The following is a 21,043-nucleotide window of genomic DNA, read 5'->3' on the forward strand; positions in this document are numbered from 1 at the left end:
TTCTAATGAAGATGGGTATTTCCTTAGAACGATCTTTGTCATCCCGATTGCAATGTGAGACCATGTCTTTGTAACATTTGGCCACTTGGTCTTTTCTGTGTTCACTTCCTTAACAGTCTTCTTGAAGAGGAAGATCATAGCTGCTGGCTTCTCACTTTGTCATCAGCACAATGTTTTAACATTCACTGAGGTGCCCTTGACAGTCTCAGGCTGGTACCACTTTCCCAGCTACCAGCACTAAAATTCAGTGGCTTCAAATTGGGCTTGGCTATGTGAGCGTCTGTACCCATTTCCTGGCTGGATGCCCTCTCCCAATGCTTTCTGCAGCCTGAGCCCCAGTATTTCCATGTCATCTCTTCTCTTCCCTGGCCAACTTTGTGCATCTGAGCTCATGAAAATGGTGACTGCAGGAGCAGTCACCCTAAACACATCACCTAAACATCACCAATGGGAGACAGGAAGAAGAACATGGCGAACAAGTCTTCTACCTGGAAGGGCTTAGAGGACCCAATCACTTTTATGTTTAGAAGACAGAGAAGCAACCTTCCTTTGCTTCTCCAGGTCAGCTACCACTCAGCCTGATGAAGTCCGTTGGCTCTCATGATTCAGTGGAAAGCTCCTACATTTCAAATCCTGAACCTCTAAGTGGATTGACATCTCAACTGGCTTTAGCCAAGAGGAGGCTGTGTAAGGGCTGTGATTACTCAGCCTTCACTCATCTTTCCGATTGACTAGGAGGTATCTTCATAAATAATTCACACTACACTACACTTAGAGCAAGCAAGCGCATGCCAGTGAAGCTGTGGATGTGATTGTCACAACGGCTCCTTCAGCTCGCCGTCAACATTGCCAACTCCAGAAAACTGCTGTATTTCCTAGGGGCTGGTTAGCGTTGGACTGACTGTCAGCTCTCAACACCCCAGAAATGGTAACCAGAAGGAGGGGCACATTCGAGTAGGTGGCCACTGACCCAGCTACTGCTGCCCTTGGAGTCATAAGGGGCTGGAAAGACACCTTGGGAATAAGGAGACCTAACACCTGCTTCATTCTCAGTCAGGGGACTCAGAAGACAGGGAAGAGTAGCTTGGTCACAAAGCCACTACGTCTGAGAGACAGGAGGATAATTATAACTCCTACTGTCCAGAAATCCCTTCTACTCCTTCTACTCCTGCCATGCTGCTTCTTCTCAGGATCGCCTATGTATGAGGTCCCTAATATACCAACGGGGACCACATTCTGGGCGTGGACCATGTGGGAGTCATGGTACTAAGTGCTCTCTGTATATAATCCCAGTTAATCCTCCTGGGTCCCTATCAAATTGGCTCTATTCACTCACAAATGGGGAGTTTAAGTGACTCGCTGCTATACTTTGAATCTGAAGGACCCCAGAGGTCCACGTGGTAAAGGCTTGTAACCCAACTTGTTGATATTAGGAGGCAGTAGGGCCTTTAAGAGGCAGGGCCCAGTGGAAGGTTTTCAGGTCATTGGAGGTGTGCCCTCAAAGGGGAATCCCGGTCTCCTCTGCTTTCTCTTTTTCATTTCCTGGCCATGAGGTGAGTAGCTGTGTACTCCCAAAAGACTTCTACTATAATGTGTTGCCATAGGCCCAAAATAATGGAGCCAATCAATCACAGACTAGAACCTCTAAAGCTGTGAGCGACAATAAAGCTTTTCTCTTATAAGTTAATTATCTCAGGTATGTGCTATAGTGACAGAAATCTGATGAGCACATCCATCCATGTCACAAAGAAACGGTAAAGTCTAGGGTTCCATTCCCACTCTTACCCCGGGGATCGTGCCCAGAGCCACTGCCTTCCGCCACTTCATCTTACTCTGCTAGCACTCATTGGTAAATACACGCGTGTGTACGAGGGCTCTGTTGTCACGATCACACATTTCCATTTGAGTCCTTCCCAGGTTCCCCAGTGACCTCTGTTCATAGAGGAGCTGTGTCCCTCAAGGCCTCTGAAATGCTCCACAGTGGGTGATCCGTAATCACTGATTGTGGTTGCCCAGCTGCCGACAGGACAAGGTTACCTTAGCTTCTGCCAAGACTCTCACACCTGGTGCTTCCCAAACAAAGCCAGACTGAAAACATACTCAGAGGGAGTTGAGCAGGCCTGGCCTGTGTCTTTTTTACACTCATTCACATTTTATAAGTGCACATTTTGCCCTTCTGCCACAGAGCCTCGGGGAAAATGGATTAAATTCAGAATTAACCCACTGAAATGGTGTAATATACAAGCAACATGAAAAGAAGCAAGCAAGCAAAAAAGAAAAATGAGCTTTTCAGAGCGATAAAAACACCAAGATAGGCCTTCTGAATGACAGAGAAAGATGTTTAAGTGAAAAAATAAGTCAAGAACCCATGAGGATTTCTCAAGACCATTTTCATTTAAATATCTGTATAAAATATGTATGGGAATATAGAAACTTAGCTACAAGTTCAAAGTTACATAGGCCTGTGTGTGCATAAATAAACATGTTTGCCTACATGCCTTCACATACACTGTGCTATGGGTGAATAACAGGATTACCACTGAAGTTTTTTTTTTTTCGGTATTTCCCCAGATATTTCTATAATGAAATTTATAGAAAATTAAGCTATAAAATACAAAATAAGAAAGTAAAGCATAAATAAGTCTTCCAGGGGCTATCATGACTTGGATTCACCATTTTGACAACTTCTGTTGGTCTGGAAGGACTGCAGAGGTAAACACACACACACACACACACACACACACACACACACAATCTGTCCATCCGCTCCAGACTCCATCTCCACATCAGACTCTATCTCTTTTTTCCAGGCCACTTGGTAAAAGCCAGGCAGAGGCAAAAAAACAGCACTGGGAACCATTCCTGGCCTCTCTGGCCAAACATGACCCATTCCTGGCCTGCAAAATAGAATCACAGATACAGGACTCAAAGGCCTACCCACTTGTAAACAAACATATATGACTGGGAAGGATGGATAAAGCCTGTTTGTATGCAGTATCTTCTGCAGAAATGGCAAAACAAAAATATTTCACAATCTCAGATCTGAACTCATCAAATAAAATCTGGTATCATCACTAAGTCCCAATTTACAGTAGAAGAGGTCATTCCCAGTGGCTGGATCAGAACACGGGGATCCAAGAAATCAATAAGGTGGAGAGGTACAAACAACTGGGTAACATTGCAACAGTGGACAAACCCAACACGGAGGGCAAATAACATTCTGGAGACATGAAGGTGAGAAGCAAAGGCAGGCCAGACACCTAAACAAGCACAGCACTAGGACACTCAAACAACAACACATGGGCAGAGTCCCAGTTGCTGGACAGCAGTATCAACTAGAAGGATTCCAAACTGAAAGATGGAGAAAGACCCCCGGAAGATACATTGTTCTCTGTAAAAACTCTGTGCTTATTAAAGACAAAGAGTGTGACTTACTCAGGTCTGTGTCCCCCAGTGTTGGTAAAGAGAAGACCCTTTGCGAACCTGCAGAAACGTAGACATCCCCAAATGTTCTCTTGCCATTCAGAGAAGCCAAATTTATGAGTTTGGAAGTAAGATTCACCATCCTTACAGCCTACCCTGAGTTCATCTCCCTCAACTTCTGGCCTCTCAGGATTCAGGCCTGATGATCCTGGAAGGAATAGCCAGTTTACACAGTGGATGCTCTGATAACTCCAACTTCCCTACTAGTTTCCATCTTCTTCACTCTGTTCTCTCTCTCTCTCTCTCTCACCTGGGAGCTCACAAGAGATGTAGAGTCTCAGGCCCTACTCCAGACACACTAAGTCATAATTTGCATTTTAACAAGAGCCTGCTGCACATGCACAGTAAAGTCTGAGAAGCTCTGAACTAGACAATGCCTCCTGCAATATTCACCTCTCCTCTCTGTGCCCACATCCCATCTTCCATTTTCCCACCCCAAGAGAAAGCCAGGAAATTGATGGGGAAAAAAAAAAAAACCGAACAACAACAGTGTTCCCATTTCTAGATAGAAAATGTTTCTCCTCCCATCCACAGGGAGCCTTTGTGAGACGCTTAAATCTCTCCGTTAAACAAACAACACAACTAAGAGGGGAAAAACAGGTGGCAGATTGCTGGCAACAGTGCAGAAGACCAAGTGGGATGGGTCACTAAACACTGAAGATGGACAGGTATAGCAGTCAGTCCTCACTCAGAAGGTGGTGATCACTGGGGCACTCAGTTACCTCACTGGAGGGCTGTGCTTTAGAAGGGAGAGAAGAGGCCAAGACCAAAGGAGAGAATGCCTCCACCCCAACCTCAACTCTGTCCTTCCTCCTTAAGACACCTGTTGCCTAAGAAGAAGCAAGTGTGCCTGTGCAGGTGCAGGTGGCTCAGGCCTATAATCCTACACTACTCAAGAGGCAGAGATCAGAAGGATCATGATTTTAAGCCAGCCTGAGCAAATAGTTCACAAGACACTATCTCAAACAACCCTTCACAAAAAAAAAAGGGTTGGTGGAGTGGCTCAAGGTGTAGGCCCTAAGTTCAAACCCCAGTACCACACACAAACACATACACACACAAAAAAAAAAAAGTAACTCATTCTTCCTGAAACTCATGTAAAAAACAAGGACAATAATCCTTGCATCACAAGTTCATGGTGAAAGTCAAGTAAGAACATGTAACTAAAATACCAGCACATTTTGGGGGTCCAATAAATGGGAGCTTCCTGCCATGTTTTCATTTTTTCTATCTTGAGTTCCAAAGGGTTTGTGCTCCCTTGGAAAGAGGCAGGGAGGTCCCAGTGCAGGTAACCAAGGCTGCCCACTGAAATTACCTGGGCAGCTTCAGAAGCTACAAATGCCTGCCATCCACACACTGAAATTCTGACCTAACTGGTTGGGGAAGTAGCTTAACCACTGGAAATTTTAAAAGATCCTCAAGTAATTCTAATGGAGGACCAAGACTGTGAACCACCACCACAATGGTGGATTACTCACAGCTTTTCCAAATGGAGCAAAAGTCATATTTCTTCCACCCACCATGCTAATTGAATGATTACTACATGAGCAGGGACAGAGTTAATTGCTTTATATACGTAATTTCATTTAATTCCAATAAACTCTCATATTAAGGATTGTCCCTCTCATTCATCTGCTGAAGAAACAGAGGCTCAGAGGGTTAATAAGTCACCTGAAGACCCCATAACTGAGACTTGCCAAACTTTACGCTGTATGAGACCAACAGCATTCTGGGAAAGAAATCCTAGCAGTGTGGTATGGAAAAAGAAGCCAGGGGATTGACTGGGCTCTGAACAAAATGGTGGGGACATAAAGAGACATTGAGGGAGGGCCCGGTGGGACTGTAGGGAAAGGCGGGTCAGTATGGTGTCTTCCTATGCATGGGATGCCTTTGGGATGCAGGAGAGAATCAGTGTGTAGAAAGAGCTGTAAGCTGCTCTTGGGAGAATACTCCTTCTTCCACCTTATGGGCAATCAACAGACACTAAAAGGAAATATCCTAGATCACACATCCTATCAGAGAAGGGAAGAACTGCAGGTTCCAGCTCTTTGGATGTTAAGCCCAAAGTATCCAGAGGACATTCACCTGTGCTTGAGTCACTCTACTGAGAGGGCAGCACTAATCAAACACCCCATCCATAACTACTCCACGTATTCGGTAGGAAAGTGCGTGCAGCCTCAGTGTCAGGGAGCATGTGACATTGATGGCAGGAGGGGAAATCCATGGCACAGTGAAGTTGGGGAATTGCAGGAAAAAAACACCCTGGGCCTGGGTCGGGGGTGCTGGCTGGAGTGAATGGAGTAGGATGAGGGGCACAAACATTTCCATTCCACACTGATTGGTACTAGGACTGCAGAGTAGGTAGTGTATTCATGGGTCCAGGGTTGGGAGTGGTGTAGGAGATATGGCAAGAAAATTGAGGGGGAAGCTTGGAGAGAATGGAGGGGTGTGTGTACAAAGACAGAGGAACAACTTCAGGAAGTATTGTTGGGAGAAGTGCACATCAATCTGATGTTGTACCAAAGTAGAGATGCTGAGGAATTGGCCAAGAGAAAGAAGGTGCCAAGAATGACTTTGAAGTCTCTGGCTTATAGGATATCCATTGAGGTACAGATGGTGGGAATAGGCATCACCCTAGAAATCATTTGGGGCACTTTGGCCAAAGCATCTGTCCAAGACACAGCTTAACAGGTGTTAAGCCTCAGTTAAGAGGCCTCAGTTGCCTCTTAAAACTAGGTCAAGCCAGTCACCAGAGTCTCACATCTGCAATACTAGCTACTTGGGAAGCTCAAATTGCGAGGATGAGAATGGGAGGCCAACCTCAGGCAAAAAGTTAACATCTCAACCAGTGGCTGGGTGTGATGGCATGACAGGTGTCATCCTAAGCTATGTGGGAGGCTAAGATCAGGAAGATCACAGTTCCAGGACAGCCCAGGCAAAAAAATTAGGGAGAACTCATCTCAATGGAAAAAAGCTGGACGTAGTGGTGTGAGCTTGTCATCCCAGCTATGGTGGGAAGCATAAAATAAAAGAAAAGAAAGTATAGGGCAAAAACGAGACCCTATCTCCCAAATAACCAGAACAAAAAAGCGCTGGATTCTGGCTCAAGCAGTAGAGCACCTGCCTAGCAAGCACGAAGCCCTGAATTCAAACACCAGTACTGCCTAAAAACAAAACAAAACAAAACAAACAAACAAAAAAACCACCTAAGTCGAGGTTTCTCAAGCCAAGAGGCTAGAGTCACAACCTCAAGTAGAATGTGGAAATGGGGGTTCAGCCAGGTTGGGCTGTGTTGTTTGGATGTCTGGAAGTACTGTGTACTTGCTGTAACAAAAGAGAGCAGAAAGGGGTTGGGGTGTGGATTAAGGGTCCAGGGCCACAGAAGACCCCATTAACCTACAGCCAAGTGAACTCCTGAGGCTGGATAAGCAGCTTATTAACTGATAAGAGGGAAGTGTGCAGCTGTCAGCTTGGGAGTTTTGCCACTGGTTTGTAAGTGGGCTCTCAGCTGACAGAGGAAAATGATGAACAATCAGTCAAAGGCTTTCTGTGTCCCTGGACGTGAACCCTCCAAGGCTCCCAGCAGCCCTGGGTCTCCTTCTGTCCTGACTTTAGAATACAGGATGTATGATAATGGTTGAGAGCATGTGTCTTAGGAGCCAGAGAGCTGCTGATCCCCAGTAGAACCTGAGGATCCTGCGAATCTGAGTTCTCATTTGTAAAAGTCAGGATTCTTTTTAGTCCACTATCTTTGTGAGGCTGCAGTGGCTGCTGTTCTCTGAGATTCGAGGTGCCTCTCAAGGACACAAAGAAGAAAAAGAAGGACAAGGGAAAGTCAGCCAAGAAAGACAAAAACCCTGGAAATAAATCTGGGGGCAAAGCCAAAAAGAAGAAATGGAACAAAGGCAAAATTCAGGACAAGCTCAACAACCTAGTCCTATCGGACAAAGCTACTTATGACAAACTCTGTAAGGAATTCCCCAACTATAAGCTTAGAACCCCACGTGTGGTCTCTGGGAGACTGAATATTTGAGGTTCCCTGGCCAGAGCAGCCAATCAGGAGATCCTTAGTAAAGGATTCATCAAACTACAGTTTCAAAGCATACAGCTCAAGTAATTTACACCAAAAATACCAGGATGGAGATGCTGCAGCTTCTGGTAAAGATGCATGAGCAGGTTCAACCAACCATGTATCTTGCAAAGTAAAACTTTATTAAATTTAAAAAGCAGGATGAAAATAGCAGCCTCAGAAAATTACTGTGGGGATCCCTGTACTATGGTAATAATTATACAATAAACTACTCTTTGATTAAGTCAAGGTATTTTAAGTACTTGGTTCCAGATTCTGTTTTGTGTCCAGCCCAAGCCTTCAAGATATTAGATAATGAACCAACATCTAAAGGCAAATCAAGCTCTCAGTAAATGTTAGCCACTGGTATTTTTATAAGATAACCCTGGAGGGAGTGAAATCAGCCATATTGCTACCTGGCAAAGCAATCAAGCTGAGCCACCAATCTCAGAGGTGATATCCAACCAAGGGGACACTGTCTTGCCCTTGACTCAGGAAGCAGCTGAGACTCAGACAGGCTGAGATAGGACAAAAGAGAAACACAGCCCAGTTAGCAAAAGGCTGCCTCTGCCTTCCACTGCCACTGTTACTCTTTGTCCAGCCCTGTCTGCAGACAGGCAGGGAATCAGCCTTATCTCCACTGGGTGTAAATGGGTTGGATGTTTAACAAGTTTCCTTCTGGAAACTTGCATGGTCATCAGGGAGGGCCACAAGAAAGTCTCCTGTCAGTAGCTGGGTATAAGGCTCTTGGGCTTAGCAGTGGGCAACTCAGGATTCAGAGCAGCATGACTCAGAACTGTCCAGCAGGTGGCCAAAGCCATTTCCATGACAACAGCACCCCCCTGTCCTTTAAGAAAGTGAATTCAGCCACCACTTCAACCCAAGCACTGCCCACAGCACCTGCAGACTCTGAGACTGCTCAGGAACCCAGTCATCAGCTGAAGTGTCTGGGAGGTGGTAAGCCATCCTTGTACCGCCTCCAAGGCTAGTCTTCCTTAGCTTGGGGATTTAGAGTGACTTGTGGATGCTTAATGCTTAAAAAGGCACAGATTTTGAAATTCTTTCCCAAAGACCAGAGAAAAACTGGGCTACAGCGTTATGACTTCCCTCCCCAAGTCTGTGTGCAAGCCAACTGCCATGCAAGTTTGGGCTAATCGCTTCTCTTTCAGTTACCTTGTTGGTATAGCACAGATAATAGCTGCTGTGCAGGCGTATAAAAAAAGTGTCAGGCACATAGTAAGCATTCAGTTCATAGAAGCTGTTTATACCATGAACTGCTTCTTCAAATATAAGATGCTCTTGATGGTTTTTCCACCTTCTGACTGACTTTTTTAAGGCAAAGAGGTCAATGTATACCAGGACTCTGAAACCATGGCCTGTGGGCTAACTCCAGCCTGAGGTCTATTTTGTAAATAAAGTTTTATTGAAACATACCGATGGCCATTCATTTGCACATTGTCTATGGATTATTTTACTTCTACAACAGGAATATTGAGTGGTCCAGCAAGGTGTAAAATATTCACTATCTGGCCCTTCATAAAAAAGTTTTCCAGGTCCTTAATTTTACACCAAATTTTCTCAAACATTAATGAGGGTGTTTTTTAAGAACACCAATAGCCATGACCTACTGTGGGAGCATCAGATTCAGTAGATGTGGCCCAGAAAGCTGTATTCTAATCAGTTCCCATACTCAGCCCATTAGTGACTCTGAGCAGGCGGCCTGAGGACACAATATCAAGGAGTCTTGTCTATGCAGTCAGTGGTGCTAAATGCTATCAGAGCTGTGGTTCTCCCATCCATTTCAGGGCAGGGAATTCGGTGTGGGGTCAGCACTCTGGAGTCACTAAAGAAGCAAGAGTCAGTCCTCACCAGGAGCTGTGCTGCCCTTGGGGGGCTCAAATCTGCTTTGTTTTGCTTTTAAGACTTAATACAGAAAACTTGGAAGAGAGAAAACATATTACAAAGAATGAAATATCCATAACCCCAACCACCTCAATATAGCTACTGTTTCCATTCTGACCTATAAATTCTATGCAGTCTCTGTATTTTCCTAGGTATAGAGATAAAAATATTCTCTCTTTTTTTTTTATAACAACAACAACAAATGGGATTACAGAATCTGCTTATAGTCTTTTCTGACTTGGAAATATACTGTAAACATTTTCACATGTCAATAAATATTGCTCTATGATAGCATTCTTGGTATGCAACTGTAAAAAACAGAATGCCAAGGATTTCTTTAAACTAATATGAAATCATCTCCAAGACAGATAGTTAGCAAAGGTAGTGTGGCACAGAACAATGAAATTCAAGCTCTCATTTATGTAAAAGCAATGGGGAAACAGGCATCCTTGGATAAGCATTGACTATCCCTGGAAGAATACACAATAACCTCAAAATAGTGGTCACCACAATGTCGAAAAATAACCTAAATACTGAAACTTGGTTTTTACTACATTTCCTTTTATACTATTAGGCTTTCTTATCATTTGCATTTGGATCCTTCAGAAATATGTAAAATCCACCTTTAAAGAGTCATTTTTAAGGCTTGCATTCTATTGCATCATTTGGTTGGACTACAATATACGGAACTAGCTAACATCTAACTAACATCTAAGTAACTCTTAGTCTATCAAGTCTACTCCATTACTCACAGAGGGATAAACATCCGTACAGAGAAATGTGGACAGTCATTTGTGACTATCACCTTGGGTTAAATTCTTAGAAGTAGTCACTGAGACAAGGGCTTTCATGATCTTCTGCTTTTTATAAAAATTGCCAAGCCATCTTTCAGAAAGACTGCCCCAATCCACACACTCAATGACAACCAACTGAACATCCTTCTTCCCAAGATCTTGGATGGCTCCTCATTTCTGACAGGAAGGTAGGCCTTGTCCCCGAGGTGAAGGGCTAATGCAGTTGGAGCCATTTCCCGAGGTAATGGCTACTAAACATTGCTCAAACCCTGCCTGTGTCTCCTAGAGGCTGGGCCAACAACAAGGTGCCCTTTCACACCCCCCTCAACTGGTCCAAGGCCAACTTGCTGAACTCTGTTTGGAAGAATTCACTTTGAAAGTCACTTCCTGGAACCTCCCAGGCACCCTCCTCAGGGGTTGCATGTCAAGGCCTGCTGGCAGACAGACAGACATTGGCATTCTTCTTCCCCTGCATGGGACTGGATTTGCATGGTCAGCCACTCTGCACAGAGGTCTCTTTGAACTCAAGATGTCTGTCAGGTAGAGAGGGCTGGCATTTCCAGAATTGATTAAGAAACTGCTCCCCTCTTTGGCCAACTATGCAACTCATTATACATTAAATCAGAGGGCAGGGCAGGCTTCCAGTGTAAATTCTTCACCAGAGAAGCAGGCCCAAGAAGAAAGAGAGCCCAGCCACCACCGAGTGCGGTATCTCTGAAGCCAGGAGGCCACCAACCCAACCGTGGGGATTTCTCTGCCTACAACAACTCTCCTTCAGACCACTCCAGGGCCTGCCAGCCCATGCTTCTCCAGTTCTCAGCACATCCCAACTTTGCCTTCAAGATCAGTTGCAGGAGAAAAAGCAGACAGGACACAGAAGTTTCTTGAAGATGAATGACTACCCCAACCATACAAGGAAACCTGAGCTTGGGAATGCCAGTCTATCCCCTGGCTGCTGGCCTCTCTCAGTTCTGCCCCCAGCTCGCTCTCTCTCTCCCTCTCTCTCTCTTTCTCTCTCTCTCTTTCTTCAGTGAGGCTGTCCATATTGACTGACCTCACAGTTGTCACTGGAATCAATGGAGGTAGCACCTTCTAAGTATCCTTGGAAGAAGTAGTGGCTATATTTTGTAATCCTATAGTCACAAAATTCCAGCCAGGGAACCTATGAGGTTGATTCACTTGGCTAATGATGCACAGGATAAAATGACAAGCAGAGAGGAGATCTGAGTATGAGGTCACAGGCCTCTGGTTTTCACCAGTGGTTAAGCCCCTGGTTCCTCAAAGTGTGTCCTTTGGAAGCTTGTAAGAAAGGCTGACTCTTGGCCCTTGTTCAGACCCATTAATCAAAATCTGAATTTTAACAAAATGCCCAGAATCCCCCAAGATTGACATAGAGATTAAAGTTTGAAAAGCTCTGGCCACATTATCATCCATTGTTCCTATCCAGATATAGGATGGTGGTTTCAAAACCCTAGTGGGCATCAGAATCCCCTGAGAGATGGTTGCTTCCCTTACTTTACCCTAAGTCTGACTCGATGGGTAGATCCCAGGCATCTGCACATTTGAAAGCTTCCAAGGTAACCAGCTGGTCTGCAGACTACATAACTGACCTGGGGAACTAGTGACACACGTGGATGTGTACTGGCAGAGGACCACTGGTCCTTGACCTTAGCTGCACATTGAAATTAGTCAAGGAGTTAAAACAGAATGCCCATGCTTGATTCAAATAATCTGGAGGTGGGGGGGTGGCCTAGGTCCAATTTCACCAAGCATTTGAAATGTTCTGCTCAGAATGGGAAATGCTGATTGGAAGTGAACTCATTGAAAACCTGGCTCGATACTCACCAGGTACATGGTTTTGAGCAAATTAACCACTCTGAGCAGTTTTCTCATCTTTAATTTGTGGGTGGTGATCAACTATGAAGATTCACTATTATAAGATATATTAGACATCTGGCACATAGTAGGTTCTTTCATCCTCGCCTATAATTCAAAGTGAAAAATCAGTAATGCCTTTATCCAAATTCCAACTTCTCTTCTACCTCACAGGAAGCCCGGAAATATTTGTTTCCTTCATCTCTATTCAGGAAAGGACAGAGGAGTTGAAACCAGGCTGGGTTTTATATTCAGGGAAAGAGCTGGCATCACAGTCAGTGACCTGGCGCGATACTCAGAAAAGTCCTCCACTCAGAGTTTAATGTTCCAATATAGCTGCTTGCAATTCTAACACCTGTTTTGGACATTATGCACTGTGCCCCACAAATTGGGTAATCGGTCCTGTCAGGGAACAATCCAGCAAATCTCTCTCCAGCTTGTAGCAGAAGAGTTAACACAAGGAAGAGAATAAAGAGGTAAGCACTACAGCAACTTGGTCAGTCCCCCTTTAAATAACATACTAGCAGTGGGGAAGGGGCAGACTGTTGGCAACCCTTGTGAGTGCAAGAGTCAGGGACAGATCAGCCTTCCCGAGTCTCCCCGCTCCTTTCTCCTGGAAGCTGAGGACCTGGAGCAGGTGGCAGACACTCCTGGTTACTGGAAACACAGCTGGATGAAGAATGCCATTCCTCCACCTGCAGTACCTCCACCTCCCCCCCACCCTATCCAGCTTGCTCTCATGATAAGCACACGGCAGGGAGGCCAGAGGGTTGAGAAGAAGCTGGGGCCAGGCATTCACAGCAATTGAGTTGGTGGTGGCTGTTTCCAAAATGTGGTTCCCCATCCCGCCTCCCCCATCACTGCTGCCCCATAGTCCAAAAGTGTGTTTCCTGATTAACAGTTATGATCGCTCTGCTTTGGCTACCTGTGGTTGCCAGGGATGTTCTTTGGACATCTTGAAGGCCTCTGCAGAGTTCACAGGAGACTGGGATGTATAAACTTCCTGGCAGTCATGTGACAGCTTCTTCTCAGCCAGAGCCCATGGTCATGCCTTCCCTGGGCAAGTGGACACTCCCAAGGCCCATCCATGCAAGAAGATGCACGGAGGGAAAGAATGAAACATGAGAAGAGGTGGGGTCCTGCAACAGCAGTTTCTGCAACTTGACTTTGCAAGGGTGAAAGCCATGTTGGGCAAAGAACAGCGTGAGGAAGCCCAGGCTGGCAGCTCCCTACCCTCTTGGTTTTCCATCCTGGTCCCAATACGCTAGAATGGCCAGATGAGTGAGGAAATGTAGCAGGTTTGTTGAGACAAAGGTCTCACTATTTGTCAAAATCACAACCCTCCCGAGTTCTGGGAATACAGGCCTGCACCACTATGCCTGGCTCACCACCATTATTTTTGATGGGTACACAAGTTTGTGGATGTATTTTAAAGAGTTTGCTTTTTGTTCCTGGGTATAAAAATCCCATTTGCTAACTTGTCTGCAGATATATTTTTTGGGTGTAAAATTACTGCAAGGGCCAGCACTTTCGGGATAGTCAGGTTACACCCACAGTTAGGCTTTAAGACGTGACTATCATCTGTCTGCCACATGGGCAGCAGGGGACAAAAGGTTGAGAACTTCTAAACTGAAGTATCGAAGGGCTGTTAACCCTGTGGGAGCAAGTTGTAATGACATGGATCAGTAAGCACTGTGTTCCACTGCCAAAATTAAAAGAATCAGAGAGGCAATCATTTGGCTGTAAAGCCAAGCATAGTGGCTATCCTTGGCACTGCTGAACAGGATATAGAGGTCTGCCAAGAACAGCCAGCTAGCAGGTAGCTACAGAGGAAAACATTTTGTATCACACTCGGTGCCTAGGGATTTCCCTTCAAATAGAAGAGTCGGTGCTGGAGAATGCTTGGCTCCCTAGAGCCTGGAGCGTGAGGAATGAGCAGGGGTGGAATGGTGCATCCTTGCCTGGATACAACCAAAGATGACCATAAGGAGACCTCTAGGATGATTCACTGCACACCTGCAGAGTCCCCACAAAGGACAGGACAGCAAAAGCATGCCAGAAAAACACACACTGCCTTCCAGCCTTCTTCTCAGAGCTCCAGGGTGCCTCATTCTAGAATTCAGTCATCAAGCAGGCTGGGGCCTGTTCTGCAGCCCAAGCCTCACCATGAAGCTGTAGGCAGAGGAAGGGAATCAGAAGAGTTCTGGCTTTAATTAATTTGTGTCCTGCCTGTGGATTTGCACAAACTTAACCTGTTTAATTCAGACTTGGCCTAATTTTAGAGGTCTTTAGGGGATGTGGAGGTTGGAAGGTGGGCCAAAGTGTCAGAAAAATGAGGAAAGGGCATGCAGACATTTGTTAGGAGAACACAAGGACCTTAAGAAAACAACACAGAAAACAAAGCCAGAAACCACTATCAAAATTATGTTCAAAGAGTCCCCTAAGCCATGAGTCCCAAGTCAAAAATCCCAAGTACAAAATCATTCCAAAGACCAATGATACCTTCTCTTACCCACATCAATTTGGAGGAGAAAAAGATGTCAAGAAAGAAAACAAGCAACATGAAAGAACAGACATATTCCAGGAAGTCAAAAGAACCAATTTCTTCACCCAGATTCATGTCTGCCTTTCACAGATGTTAGTTTCTAGTCTCCTGATAAGCAAACTTCAAATAAATGCATTTCTCAGGGCAAAGGAAGCTATGGTAATCAATGACACCAATGTCACTGATTTGTCCTGGCCTCTTTCAACAGCCTCAGATGTCTCCTACATATAGTATCCCCACACCATTCTCCTACACCAGTTCTCCTGCTCTGTCTACCAACACATGGACACACTATCCCAGCTGAGAAACCATGCCAACATAGAGCCTCAAACCTCAGGAATCCAAGAGTCCAAGATCCTCCCACCCATACCTCCATCCACCTGGAGGGAAGCAGAAATGACTCCTTCCCAAGTCTAACCAATTCCATCAACCAAGATCTTTGGCAAGATCATTCAATATGGCAGCAGTCCCCAAGATCTTTTGGACCCAGTCCCTCCAAATTAAGACTCTGGCATGATTCTCGGATCCACTCAGAGAACAATTACCATCTGTTTATGGAAAAAATGTTAATAACTCCCCATCATAATCAAATAGGCAACCACTTTAAGTACATATTAAGTAATGTTAATTTACAAAGGAACCTGAGAGGCCAGCACTCCTCCTCAAGCCAGTCAGAGGCACCAGCATACATGCAACTAAGAGAATGAAAAGCAAGCATGGATGCTGAGTCACTGAAGGTATTACCAGAAACCTATGCCACCACTCCTGACTCCTCTCTTCCCACACTTCCAGGTTCTTTCTGCTATCTGGCTCTAAGGTGTCTGGATGGAAATAAAAGAAGTCCTCCCAGCCTGGGAAGCAAAGGTGAGACTCCTCCATCAACTCCTACCTTTTCCCAGGCCAGGTGTATCCCAGGTTGACCTAATGGGATTAATAAGTGGGGGGCAGCCTTCAATGATAACTAGACTAGGCCTTGAAAGAATCAAGCCGATTCTTTCTGATGAGGACTAAGCAAGGAGTTAGGAAACCTAAGAGCTGAAAACCATGGCTTGGATGTTGATGAGGAATCACATCCTGAACTGCTGACATTAACAGAATGGCTTGTGACACACAACAGGGTCTTGCTGACCTACAGACTTTGGAGCCCACAGAAAATAACAGCCCCAGTCTGACCTTCAAGCCCCAAATCTTCCCCTATCTGACACGTGAGAGGAGCTGATGACACATAGCCCAGTTTTCTAGGACTGGCCACCCCATCTCTGTAGACCCCAGTAACAGCCTGAGATCTCAGGACCTCCAGCACAGTGCTCTTTCATCAGTCTGCTCTCTCTCCTGTTGCAGAAACACATTTTCTTTGCTCTTGCTTTGCTTTACATAAATCAACCTGTCCCAAGCCCCAGATCAGCACAGCAGCAGCAGCACTCAGAAGCAGCTTGGCTGCCTGCTACTTCTCTGTGTCCTAAGAAACTTCTTTTTTCTCCTGCTTGTTTGTCTTGGTAAATTCTTTTACCAACCTGCAGCACCAAAAGTCCCCAGCACTTCACAGGCTGTCTGTACATCAAGGATCTAGGTGTTCTCACTAGCTCTGTGCTCTGGCCTCTCACGACAGGTCTGGAGGGTCTCCATTTCCTTATCTGTACAATGGGGCCATTATCCTACAAGCTCAATATTGTGTTTCAGCACAAATAACCATTATTCTGTTTCTTCTGAGGCAGTAAGAGGAAGTCAAGAAGTATAAAGTTAGCTATCTATCACATTATCTCTGATCTAGAAGTACTTAAAGGAATATGTGGTGGATATGAAGAAAAGAAGCCCAAATCATGTATACCCTTTGTATAGACTGAAAGACCCTCACACTTGCTTACTTTTTTCTCCATTAAATAATAATCACACTCACCATACAGGAAAACTTTAGGGTATATTTTATTACACACTAACATCCTTTACTTGGCTATTGTTCTAATGACCACGTGACATGAAGGTGGCAGGTACACGGTTGATGTTCACAATGAGGTAGTGGAGACAAAAGAGTTGGGTCATTTGTGTTGTCATGAACAGTGGGTGAGGTTGTCAAGTGAAGAGTTCTAGACCCAACTTTGCCTAACCAGACACCAGAGCAAGTTATTCCCTTTTCTGGGCCTCAGTTTCTTCTGATACGGAAAAGACCAACTAGATTATTGCTACAGTGCTCTGATGCCTAATTTTAAAAGATTTTGTGAGGGTGAACATGGCATGAATCCTGAAGCACCTCACTTCTAAGCCCAGGAGGCACCTGCACAATAATTATATTGTTAAAACACTAAAATATTTTTATACATTCCTCTGCCTCTGATAAACAGTCCCTACCCCAAGCTTCACAAGTACCAGCCTCTCAGCCCCCACCCCCGGCCACCCCAGGATTTCACAATCAAAGAGTGAAGGCTTGGCACAGCAGGAAGTGGGCTCCTGCGTGTCCTGCTGCAGCAGGAGGGCTGGCTGATTGGCCTGTGCCCAGGCCATAACAGATACTTCACGGATCAGCCCTGCCATGCTGAGGCAAGGGTATTCATCTGTAGCTAAGAGACATCCCCACTGTAGCTCACTTTAAAACTCCGATGATTCCAAAAAAAAGTGAATTCACGTCCTAATGTGACCTCCCCAAGCCAAAATTGAGATCAACGAAACAAGATGGCAGCTGATAAAGAACAATCTAGAACCATGCATTTCCAGTTCATTTCTATAAGAGCTGGTTAATGATTTATCTCCCAAAAAATCACTGACCAGTATAACTCTCATACATACCAACATGGGACAGTCTCTAACACATAATAGTAAGGAAAACTGTAATATAAACATGGAATATTAACGTGTCTAAATTAAACACACATAAAGTAACACAGTTTGTAAATGAAGTGTGGTTACCAAGCACTGTAGTAGAAATGGCAGTTAACTTGGTAATCAACAGGATGTAAGTTTGTTGAGCAGAGACCCATGGGGTGAGGACAGGGGATATATCAGTCAGAGACAGAGAGGATGACATACAGGTAGAAAGACTAAAACAAGGGAATTTGAAGATGCACGCTGAACTCAGGACAATAGCTGCCTATGGAGACCAGGGTGGGACTAGCCATGGATGATGGCTAAAGTGATTTTTAGTTTTATCAGTCGTGTTCTTTCTCTTCTAAAAATAAAACACTGGGTGCAAATGCAAAGCAAATATGTAATAGATGTTTATTCTAGATGGTAGGAACTTGAGTGCTTGCCCTATTAAACTCTGCATTTTTCTGTATTTTTACAGAAAGTAAAGTCCAAGTTAATGGGTCCTCCATATCAACACACTGTGTTTCCAGGACCTCAGACATGGATGGTGGGAATAGTTTATGATTCTTCCCCATCATCCTCTTTCAGCATCTCAGATTACCAAATCAGCCCTAACTAGTTCATTGCCTGTTTATAAACTGTGCTTTTTTAATGACTGAAATCAAAGTCATTAATTTGTAAGTTCAAGCTATTGTCAAATGCAGTATGAAATTTCTGGCATCCTGAGCTGAGTAATCCCTGGTTTCTAGCATAAGATGCTTCTGGTCTAGAACAGATGATGTGTGAGCAAAGCAAAAAAGAAAAATTTAAAAAGGCAATATACTGGGATTAGTGTATAATATAGACATTTTTACTAAATATCGTGTGAGACACAAGGGGATGTGATAGAGCCTTGGAAGGACAATCCTTCATGGAAGGACAATAAAAGGAACCTATCATACATGAAGAAAAGAGGGCAATGAAACCTTTGGAACCCTTTTATATCCCAATGTTACAGTTGTATATGCTGCCAGTTTGGTTGCCAGCATCTGGTGCTAATGGGAGGGGTTGACCCTTAGTAGGTGAGGCCTTGTGGGAGGAAGTTAGGAAGTTAGGTTCCTCCCACAAGGGGTTGTGCCCTTGAAGAGGATATTGGGACCCTAGTCCCTTCCTGTCTCTCTGTCTGTTTCCTGGCTGCCATGAGGTGAACAGGCCTCCTCCATCATGCACTCCCATCTTGATGTACTGTCTTGCCACAGGACCAAAGGCAACAGGGCCAAGCAACCATGAATTGAATCCTCTGAAACTATGAGCCAGAATAAACTTTTCCTCCTTAGTTTATTTCTCTCAGGTGTTTTGTCACAGTCGTGGGATGCTGGCTAACACAACCAATTACCCACAGATTTCAATTCTCACAGCGATCCCATAGAGTAGGTAATATTATTCTCATTTTGAAGTTGAGACAACAGAGGCTCTGAGTACCATCCTCAAGTCAAAAAAATCTGTTACAGATTCTCACCCAGATGTGAAAATTCAAAGCTAAGAATGGGGTGGATATGAAGAAACGGGAGTTCACCTGAAGCAGGGTAGGGAGACTTCTGGTACCGGGCTGTTATTCTTTTTCCTAGACTGAGATGCTCACTGGTAATAAAAGACCAAGGTTATATTCAACTTAAGGTATTTTCTTATTTATCCTAAGATAAGGTCCAAACATAGCGGGGCTTAATAAAGATTAGAGAGACTCAGGCTTAATTTTAAATACTTAGTCTTAGATACACCATCTCTTCTTGCCTCTAACTTCCACCTGTGTGTACATGTTCTCCTGGCTCAGCCAGGGCCCAAGGAGGCAGCTCAGTCTAGGAGAGGGGAGCAGAGGCTGGGACAAGCTTAGGACAGCTGAGATGAGGCACCGCCCTGAGTGCTGCCTAATCCATCCGACATGGGGACACACTGTTCCAGAAACAGGATGACAATTAATAGGAAAAATCTGCTCTCACAGCACTGCCAAACATGTTAAAGGATCTCAGCTGCCGGTGTGTCTCCTTTGGGGAAGAGCAATAATGCCCCATTCTTCCCTTTACTCAATGTCCTGATGTTTTCTCACATGGAAGGGAGGAAGAGCTAAGAAGGTTCCTCCCATGGAAAGAAAACATTGCAAAAACAATAGTACCAGTACTCAAGGGCCCAAGGATGACCCTAAGATAGAAGGCATTGCACTCATCTAGTGGTCATCTAAACTGTAAAGCCCTGTTCGACACATGGTAAGTGTTGCCAGATAGAACACCTCTATCTAATTAAGGTGCCTCAGAGAGATCTGATCTTAAGTCATCAAACTTCCATCCCCAATTTCCCTGCACGTGTATTTCTCTTGGTCAAAATACCTCAGATGAGTCAAGAAAACCTGCTTGACCTTGCCATTATTTAAGTTCCTCGAAAGCAGAGAATGCAGAGGAAGAAGACTCCTGGAAATACAGGCAGCCTGGCCCCATCTTTTCTGCCCTTCTATTTCTCTCTGAGTATTCACCTAGATATCAGTGTTCTCAGCATTTAAGGGAATCATACTCTTGTAAGAATATAATGCAATCCATGGACTAGTTCCATTCCATGAAAAAGCACCCTACCCCCACTAGGTACAAACACTGAAACATTTGCATTAATTTCAGGGAATACTGTCCCTGTGAAGGTCATTTGTGTATTTTCCTTCAGTCCATGAACCCCAAGGTTGGGACTCCACACCAGACACCAGCTCCTGTATAGAAGCCAAGTTCATCTTTCTAGAGCCCATGATTTCACCTGAATCTTGTCTAAGCAACCTTTCATCATCCCTCGCTATCTACCCTTGCCCAGCATCAGCCAGACGTGGAACCCCCAGCTGTAAACATATCTTGAAATTAAAGTTTCTGTTTTGAAGCTGGTACCCAGCCTGCTTTGAGCCATTTGGTCACATCCATCTCTGTGACCAGGCAGGTGGATGCTAAGTCACCATGTTAACCCCTTTCATGCGAGGGGGTCATGCCTGAGCCTTGGCAGAATGTCACATCCCACCACCCTCTCTGCACCGTAATGGGACTGCGTACTCTGGGTCATGGAGGCTAGCCAGCAGATTTAAAAACCAGGTTGCTCTTGGCATCCATTCCGGAACTATGTCTAGAGCTACGTGCTAGAATACCATGGCACAGGCAGCTTTTCAATACCACAGTCCACAATCTATATCTAGCTGTGTACTTCCTTCCCAACGTGACTCCAAATGGATGCAAATGAGAGTAAAACCAAGACACTCAAACCAAGAGTCCTTTTCCAACCAATAATGAAAAGAAACCAGAGTCTTCTTCATTTGTCCTTAAATCCAACTTCCTTCCCAAATTGTTCTCATCACATAAGCCCATCCAAACAGTGATTATCAGAAGAAAGCCATGTGGTTCACAGCTTGGCTCCGACAGATCCAACATGGCTCCCAGTCCATAATTACCAAGAACAAGGGTACAGACAGGAATTTCCACCAAGACTACTTAGGTCCCACAACCAGATGCGCTCTCAGAGAGCACAGGGAGATGAACACAGCATCTTTTAATCAAAAGAGCCATGTTTTTCCCCATG

The 21,043-nt window shown here is 44.8% G+C and overlaps 1 protein-coding gene and 1 pseudogene across 7 annotated transcripts in view; one reads left to right on the forward strand and one right to left on the reverse strand.

Annotated features, from left to right (window-relative positions):
* Nucleotides 1-21,043, reverse strand: part of Ntrk3 (neurotrophic receptor tyrosine kinase 3) — a 378,049-nt gene that overhangs the window by 238,310 nt on the left and 118,696 nt on the right. The window lies entirely within an intron of this gene.
* Nucleotides 1,549-7,655, forward strand: LOC109678569 (small ribosomal subunit protein eS25-like; annotated as a pseudogene).

This window comes from Castor canadensis, chromosome 19 (assembly GCF_047511655.1).
Source record: "Castor canadensis chromosome 19, mCasCan1.hap1v2, whole genome shotgun sequence".
In the NCBI taxonomy this organism is placed as follows: Eukaryota; Metazoa; Chordata; class Mammalia; order Rodentia; family Castoridae; genus Castor; species Castor canadensis.